General features: G+C 39.8%; 1 protein-coding gene and 1 pseudogene across 1 annotated transcript in view; one reads left to right on the top strand and one right to left on the bottom strand.

The window, feature by feature from the left end:
• Positions 1–8213, bottom strand: part of LOC104990119 (RNA-binding motif, single-stranded-interacting protein 3) — a 682427-nt gene that overhangs the window by 446358 nt on the left and 227856 nt on the right. The window lies entirely within an intron of this gene.
• On the top strand, positions 7364–7985 carry LOC104990171 (annotated as a pseudogene).

Below are 8213 nucleotides of genomic sequence, written 5' to 3'. Positions count from 1 at the left end.
GGTGAGTGACCACACTATCATGATTATCTGGGTCGTGAAGGTCTTTTGTGTATAGTTCTACTGTGTATTCCTGCCACCTTTTCTTAATATCTTCTGCTTCTGTTAGGTCCATACCATTTCTGTCCTTTATTGAGCCCGTTTTTACATGAAATGTTCCCTTGGTATATCTAATTTTCTTGAAGATATCTCTAGTCTTTCCCATTCTACAGTTTTCCTCTATTTCTTTGCATTGATCACTGAGGAAGGCTTACTTATCTCTCCTTGCTATTTTTTTGGAACTCTGCATTCAAATGGTTATATCTTTCCTTTTCTCCTTGTTTTTCGCTTCTCTTCTTTTCACAGTTATTTGTAAGGCCTCCTCAGACAGCCTTTTTGCCTTTCTTTTTCTTGGGGATGATCTTAATTCCTGTCTCCTGTACAATGTCATGAACCTCCATCCATAGTTCATTAGGCAGTCTGTCTATCAGATCTAGTCCCTCACTTCCAGTGTATAATTATAATGGATTTGATTTAGGTCATACCTGAACGGTCTAGTGGTTTTCCCTGCTTTGTTAAATTCAAGGCTGAATTTGGCAATAAGGAATTCATGATCTGAGCCACAGTCAGCTCCCAGTCTTGTTTTTGCTGACTGTATAGAGCTTTTCCATCTTTAGCTGCAAAGAATATAATCAATCTGATTTTGGTGTTGACCATCTGGTGATGTCCATGTGTAGAGTCTTCTCTTTTGTTGTTGGAAGAGAGTGTTCGCTATGACCAGTGTGTTCTCTTGGCAAAACTCTATTAGCCTTTGCCCTGCTACATTCTGTACTCCAAGGCCAAATTTTCCTGTACATCAACCAATATTCTTACGCCAATGTTCCTTTGAAAGAAAGTGAAAGTGTTAGTTGCTCAGTTGTGTCTGACTCTTTGTGGCCCTGTGGACTGTAGCCCCCCAGGCTCCTCTGTCCATGGAATTCTTAGGCAAGAATACTGGAGTGGGTTGCCATGCCCTCCTCCAGGGGATCTTCCCTACCCAGGGATCGATCGCAGGTCCTGCATTGCAGACAGATTCTTTACCATCTGAGCTACCAGGGAAGCCCAATATTCCTTTACAAAATACCTATTGATATTCAGGTTTTCAAATGCTCTGTGAAGTGGCTTTAAAACCTGGTATGTATACAGCTCCCCCTTCCCCCCTAAATTCTTAATCCTTCCACCTTCCCCAACCTTGGAGCACACAAACACAACCTAGCTTAACAGCTTTATTTCACCCCAAGAGCTTTTCCTTTAGGAAAATAGCCAGGACAATAATATAATCTTTGAACAGTGTGTTCAGTAGACAATAGTTAAAAGTACCTATCCCCATACACATCAACTACAGTGAGGTTTGCTAGATTTTGACTATTCAGGCAAGTGAACATTTGCAAAACTGTACATATCTTAGAGAATAAAACAAAAACGGAGAAGAAAGGGAACATCTGCAGAAATTTCCCCCCCATACAAAGCACCCATCAATACAATATAAGAGAAGTAAAATCCAGAGGAAGAAAAAGAATTTAGAGCATTTATAACCATCTCACATCAGGCACACAAACCCTTAAGACAAAAATCCTTTTTAATTGGTTTCTAAACTACTCCTGAAATTTTCATGTAAGTACCCTCTAAATTAAAACTTAGCTCTGTCTTTTAAAAAGGAAATTGAAAGTTACTGTATCTCAGTGAATTCTCTCTGACAATGAGACTTTTAACCTACGATATACCTTGCATCCTATATTATATACCTATAACACTTTTACACAGAAGACTTCTCTTTTATTAAATGTATCAACAGTATATGGGAAGAATCACTTCCAGTTTTTCACAGCCCCAATACAAAATGCTTTCTCAGAGAAAACATTTGTGACTCTTTTATCAAGCAACATTTTTTTTTAATTTATTTTTTATTTGGAGGAAAGTTTCTTTACAATGTTATAATGGTTTCTGCCATACAACAACACAAATCAGCCATAATTATACATATAGCACCTCCTTCCTCTCACCCCTCCCACCCCTCTAGGTTTCTTAAAAATATAATTTATAATTCAGAAAGTATTACAATACTACCATACATGGAAAACATAATCACACACACACACACAAACACACACACACCAAAAAGCAAAGTATGCTATGTCTTGGCTTCCCCTGTTCCTAATTACTCTCTAGATGAGACTTTCCAGTGGAGCAGAATCACAAAATCCTTGAACACAACTGCTTAATTTAGCTTCTACTCTGACTAGAGTTACAGGAATTCCAGTCCTTGGCTCAGCTACAAGATTCTGTATCAACAATTATTTCTCAAAGCTAGAATATGCTTTAAACAACTAAGTGGGTATTTAATGGGCCATTGGTTCTAGTTCATGTCTGAACTCTCACAGTGACAAACAGGTACATTCTGCATGACTGGTCTTGTGCCCTCTGTGCCCTGCAAAGTCAACTCCTGATGTAGGTAAATCAAGTTTAGACTATTTGGGGGAAGAGACTTAAAACCACCACAAAGACAAAAGTCATCCATGTAATATGCTTGTGAAGAATTATATAAAATTACTCTTACTGATGTCTTATCAAAGTAATGTAAAAACTACTGCCTATAATCCATCTTTATACACCCTGAAAAAAATTATTTCTCAGATAAAATTACTCTTAAACTTACATTCTGTTACTTATTTATGTTCAGAAAATTTTTTTTCTTTTTTTCCCACTGCCACCCGCAAGTGGAAAGCAAAATCTGATATTAGAGGAAAAAATGTGACCAAGTTACTAAACAATGCCTGGAAATAGACATCTCAGCAGGGTCCCCAATTCTCCTTTCTATATTTTCATTTCCTGTAGCTAGAAGAGATAAAATACTACCCATAGTCAACTTCCTGGGGTTTCAGCTTCTTGGGGGAAAAAAGTAAATGAACACGCTTTTTTACCCTAATTCTTTCCATCTGGGCTCACCGCCTTCTCCAGCCAGTATGAGAAGCAGCTCATACAGCATTGCCAGGACATCTTTTAATATAAAAATTAAACTCCACATCATATCTATAAAGTCACCAAATGTCCTGAGTACATTCTCCAAACACAGCTCAATCCCAAAAGATCGTGTTTATAGCTGAGAGGACTCTGCAATCACAAACAGAAGTCAATGTGCAACAACTACCCGCTTACTATATTTTGAGTTTCCACAACCGAGTTTTATAAAGTCATACGTTGTCTATCAACTCTTCAAAATAAGTTTACCCAAACCCATCAATACAGATTTTACATTTAATTTTTTAAAGAAATAGTCTGTTCTTTTTGTCATTTATTCCCATTCCTGAATAGCATGGGAGTGATTTGTTGATACCCTTGATTATTCCACATATGAGCCTAATTTAAACTAATGGCATCTTTTATTTTTCAAAATTGAAGAGAAAATAGGCTATTATGGATCTACTCCTCATGAATTATGAAGACATCAATTCAGTAAGATCTTTCTTTAAAGAATTTCTTCTTGAAGCCTTTTGCTGAATCACCCACTGTGTATTATAATTCAAAAAATACAAGCAGAGACTGAAAATAGGTTCTGCAGTCAATTAACTCCCAGCTAACTCATTTTTCACATGCCTTCCATACTGATTCCAAGACAAGAACAAAGGTACTACATTTATTTAAGGGATGGAATATTATCCTTTCAGCCAATGTGATTGTTTGCCTACTTCTATATGGCTCATTCATTCTTGGGCATCTGGGGATGCTAATGGGGTATATGTACGGCTTTGGGGATCCAGTAGGAATGTGGTGGGACTATCCCTTTGAGGGACCACATCAACTGGATTTCATCTACAAGAGAACAAGTCCATAATCCATTAATGTTCTGAGGCATTTATAAGTTCATTTTACTAACAAGTGGTCAGGGGACTTCCCTGGTGGTCCAGAGGTTAACACTCCATGATCCCACTCCAGGGGGCCTAGGTTCTATCCCTAGTCAGGAAAACTAGATCCCATATATAACTAAAGATCCCACATGCCACAGCTAAGACCCAGTGCAGCCAATATATGCGTGTGTGTGTGTGTATAATATATATATTATACGCTTCCCTTGTAGCTCAGTCGGTAAAGAATCTGCCTGCAATGCAGGAGGCCTGGGTTCAATTCCTGGGTTGGGAAGATTCCCTCGAGAAGGAAATGGCAACCCACTCTAGCCAGTGTTCTTGCCTGGAGAATCCCATGGACAGAGGAGCCTGGCAGGCTACAGTCCATAGGGTTGCAAGAGTCTGACACAACTATATATATATATATGTATATGTAAAACGAGTGGTCAAAACCAGAACTAACTGTTGTGGGAAGAACCATATTGCCTTAAAATTCGTATGTTGAAGTCTTAACACCTTGCACCTCAGAATGTAAATATATGGACAGACAGCCTTTAAAAGGGTAAGGTAAAACCAAGCCCTAAACCAACCAACATCATAAATTAGGACAAAGGCACAGAGGGAAGAGATGGTCATTTACAAGCTGAGGAGAGAGACCTTAGAATAAATCACCCCTGTGACACCTTCATCTCATATCATTTTATTATGAGAAAATAAATTTCTGTTGCTTAAGTGGTACTTAGTTATGGCAGCCTAGCAATCTAACACAGTCACCTCTTATCCGAGGACTACTGAGCTTTGGTAAAGGCAACCAAGGTGAGACTATCCAGACAAGACTCTTCCTTGAATGCTTGGTGCAACGATTCTGCAGTGGGTCCCGCCAAGCCGTCAAACAACACCTCCAAGCTCTCTGTCACCCAAGACCTGTGTGTGATAACAAGGGTCACCCAGAACAGACAACTGATACTCTGGAAACTTGTTCTTGGCTTTGCAATCTGGGTATTCGGTTTTATCCCTCCAGAGGTAATTAAGCTCTTGAATCCACACCAAGTAGATTTCACAATTGTATTGCACAAAGCAAAATTTCCTTTTAAACTTACAAAGAATACGATATAAGATTTTCTAGCTGGGAGAATTGAGGAAAATATCCAGGAGGAGGAAGTGTTTAAAGAATGAGCAATTGGACTTCCTGGTGGTCCGGTGGTGGAATATCCACCTGTCAATGCAGGGGACACGGGTTCAATTTCTGGTCCCAGGAAGATTCCTCATCCCTTGAGGCAACTAAGCCCTAGCCAGAGCTACTGATGCTCAAGTGTCCTAGAGCTCAGTGCTCAGTAGAAAAAGAAGCCACCACAATGGGAAGCCCACTGACCACAACTAAGGAGTAGCCCCTGCGCGCTGCAACCACAGAAAGCGCGCATAGCAACAAAGACCCAGGATTGCCAAAAATATACACATTTAAAAGAAATGAAGACGGAGCAATATTTTGGCAATCAGAGATGCTTTTTACATGTCTTAGGGATAAGAAAAACAACTGTAAAAAAAGTTTCTTTTGTAGATCTATTATTAGTTACTATTTAGTAAATTACAGATTCACCAGGATGCCAGGACTGCTGTGCTGCATTTACAATCTGACCAACTTCAAGACAATGATTCTCAGACTTTGATGTGCCCCAGTATCTCTTGGAGGACTTATTGACACACATATTGCTGGGCCCAACTCCCAGAAATTCTGACTCAGCAGGTATGAGGTGGGCCTGAAGGATTTGCATCTCTAATGAGGTCCCAGGTGATACTGATGCTGCTGACTGTTCTGAGAACCATCACCTCAAGAAAGAGAATAACATACAAAAAGCAAAGCACTTTGTCATCTGCAAAACTCACAGGCTTAGGGAACTTTCCTAAGCCATGGACAACTACTGAATACTTTCAAAACTGCAAACAGCATTTGATTTCGTTCAAATGATAATCTATGTTGGTAAAGATTGACTATAAATTCTCCTCAGAGGTTTTGCTTAGTAATGTTTTTTCATCTAGTCAATATAAGAACAACTTTTACATCACAAGGACAGAGGCTTTGAAATTTTTGTCAGGGACTTTTGAAAAAGTCCAAAGAAAACACACAAGCAATGTCTATGTAACTCTCTTCTTTTACGTGATATAACTAGTTGCAAATTCCTAGTTTGATTGAATTAGAGTACTAATATGAACAAAGATAACTGGCAGGGCAAGTCATGATCGTTAATTGGTTAGTGTCTTTGTTGGTTCTTTAATTAGACATGGATATAAACCTGGAATGGATATACCAGTCCAGAAATGAATGCTTCCAAATTGTAAAGCAAAGCAAAACAAAACAAAAATCACTTAGTGGTTAACTCTTGGGTTACACTTTAGGTTGTATATTTGTGTTGTCCAATTAGAGTATCTAACCTGTCACCTTAAAGAAAGCTAGAGAGAAAGGGATTTCCATGTTAAAAAAAATGGGATGGCAACCCCATTCTTTTGAGTACTTCCTACAACTGATCATAGGGCATTTTAGCATGCTTAACATCCTGCAGTATTTGTTCTGATAACGTGAAAAGAGAATGGACTTTGGAATCGACTGATGTGGACCTGAGAATTTGAAAAAGAATAGATACATGTATAGTATAACTGAACCACTTTGCTGCACACCTGAAACTAACACAGCATTGCTAATCAAATATATTCCAACATACAATAAAAAGAAAAAAGATATGGACTTGAATCTGACCTGTACCACCCATAGGATATAAAACAACTACTCAGCACCTTGGCATCTCAGTTTCCTGATCTGTAGAGTATAATCACTAGACCTGCTTCTTGTTTATAGAGGGTATAAAGATGAAATAAGAGTGTGTGCTGACGTTCCTAGTACACTGGGTGACATGTTGAAATTTCTTTCATTATCTTACTAAAGCCTGCCTTACACTCTATTACCTATACATACACTGTCTAACATACTAACCGTATCTTGGATAACAACATCTCTTGCTTATGTGATAGAGCCTGCATGTCCCAGTCCCATGCTTGCACAGACCCCTTAGGAAGCACATGCTTTAATGCACATATGACCTCTTATTTATACTCCAAGGCAATCCAGAGTTTCTCCTCCACTCATCCCATCTTCTCCTGGCAACACCTAACTCCTCGCTCAGTCTGTTCTCTAAGTTCAGCCCCTTCCACATCTCCCCCATTACCTCCCCAGATGCTTCTGCCTCTAACCTCCCACCAAGACCCACTGCTCCATTGACTACCCCAGGCCCACTCATTCCCAAGTTCCCCCTTTCCTGGCAAGCAGCCAATAAGGCACAGCACTTGGGATACCATATCTTGACCCTGGCCTTCCTGGGTTCTCACCGCTGCCCACTGCTAGCTCATCCATGCACAGTCAGCTGTCAGTAGCATCCCACACTGGGACCATTTGGTCTTCACGGGCCCGACCCTAGTCTTCTGTAAGTGGATTTTAGGTTTTGGAGATTTTAAATATGTCTGACCTTTCAGATATGCTGAAATTTGAGAGTGAGAAGCACCAAGACATTCTTTTGTGGAACTACAGAGATACATTCTTCAACTTGTCTCTGAAAGAAGTACTCTTTCTCAGGTGGGTGAGCACTTCCTGTCCAAATGCCGAGTTCGTGTTCAAGGGCGATGATGATGTTTTTGTGAACACCCATCATCTCCTGAATTACTTGAATAGCTTATCCGGGAACAAAGCCAAAGATTTGTTTATTGGTGACGTGATTCATAATGCTGGAACTCATCGGGATAAGAAACTCAAGTACTACATTCCGGAAGTTGTTTACACTGGTGTCTACCCGCCTTATGCAGGAGGAGGTAGATTCCTCTACTCCGGCCACCTGGTCCTGAGACTGTACAATGTGACTGACCAGGTCCTTCTCTACTCCATCGGTGATGTTTATACTGGAATGTGCCTTCAGAAACTCGGCCTCGCTCCAGAGAGACAAAGGCTTCAGGACATTTGATATAGAAGAGAAAAGCAGGAGTAACATTTGTTCCTATGTAGATTTGATGTTGGTACATAGTAGAAAACCTCAAGACATGATTGATATTTGGTCTGGGTTGCAGAGTGCTCATTTAAAATGCTGAATTATGTGCAAACTACATTTTACATAGAAATGTATCTCAAATAGTTCCCATTTGTGTTCTCTTCCATTAGAGGTCATTTCTATGTAAAACCATCAAAATTACCTTTAAAGGTCATGTCCATTTGATGGCCTCTAAACCCTTCAGTTCCGGAGAAGGCAATGACACACCACTCCAGTGTTCTTGCCTGGAGAATCCCAGGGACGGGGGACCCTGGTGGGCTGCTGTCTA

This window comes from Bison bison, unplaced genomic scaffold, assembly GCF_000754665.1.
Source record: "Bison bison bison isolate TAMUID 2011002044 unplaced genomic scaffold, Bison_UMD1.0 scf7180017864171, whole genome shotgun sequence".
Lineage (NCBI taxonomy): Eukaryota > Metazoa > Chordata > Mammalia > Artiodactyla > Bovidae > Bison > Bison bison.
This window is presented reverse-complemented; position numbering and strand designations above follow the sequence as displayed.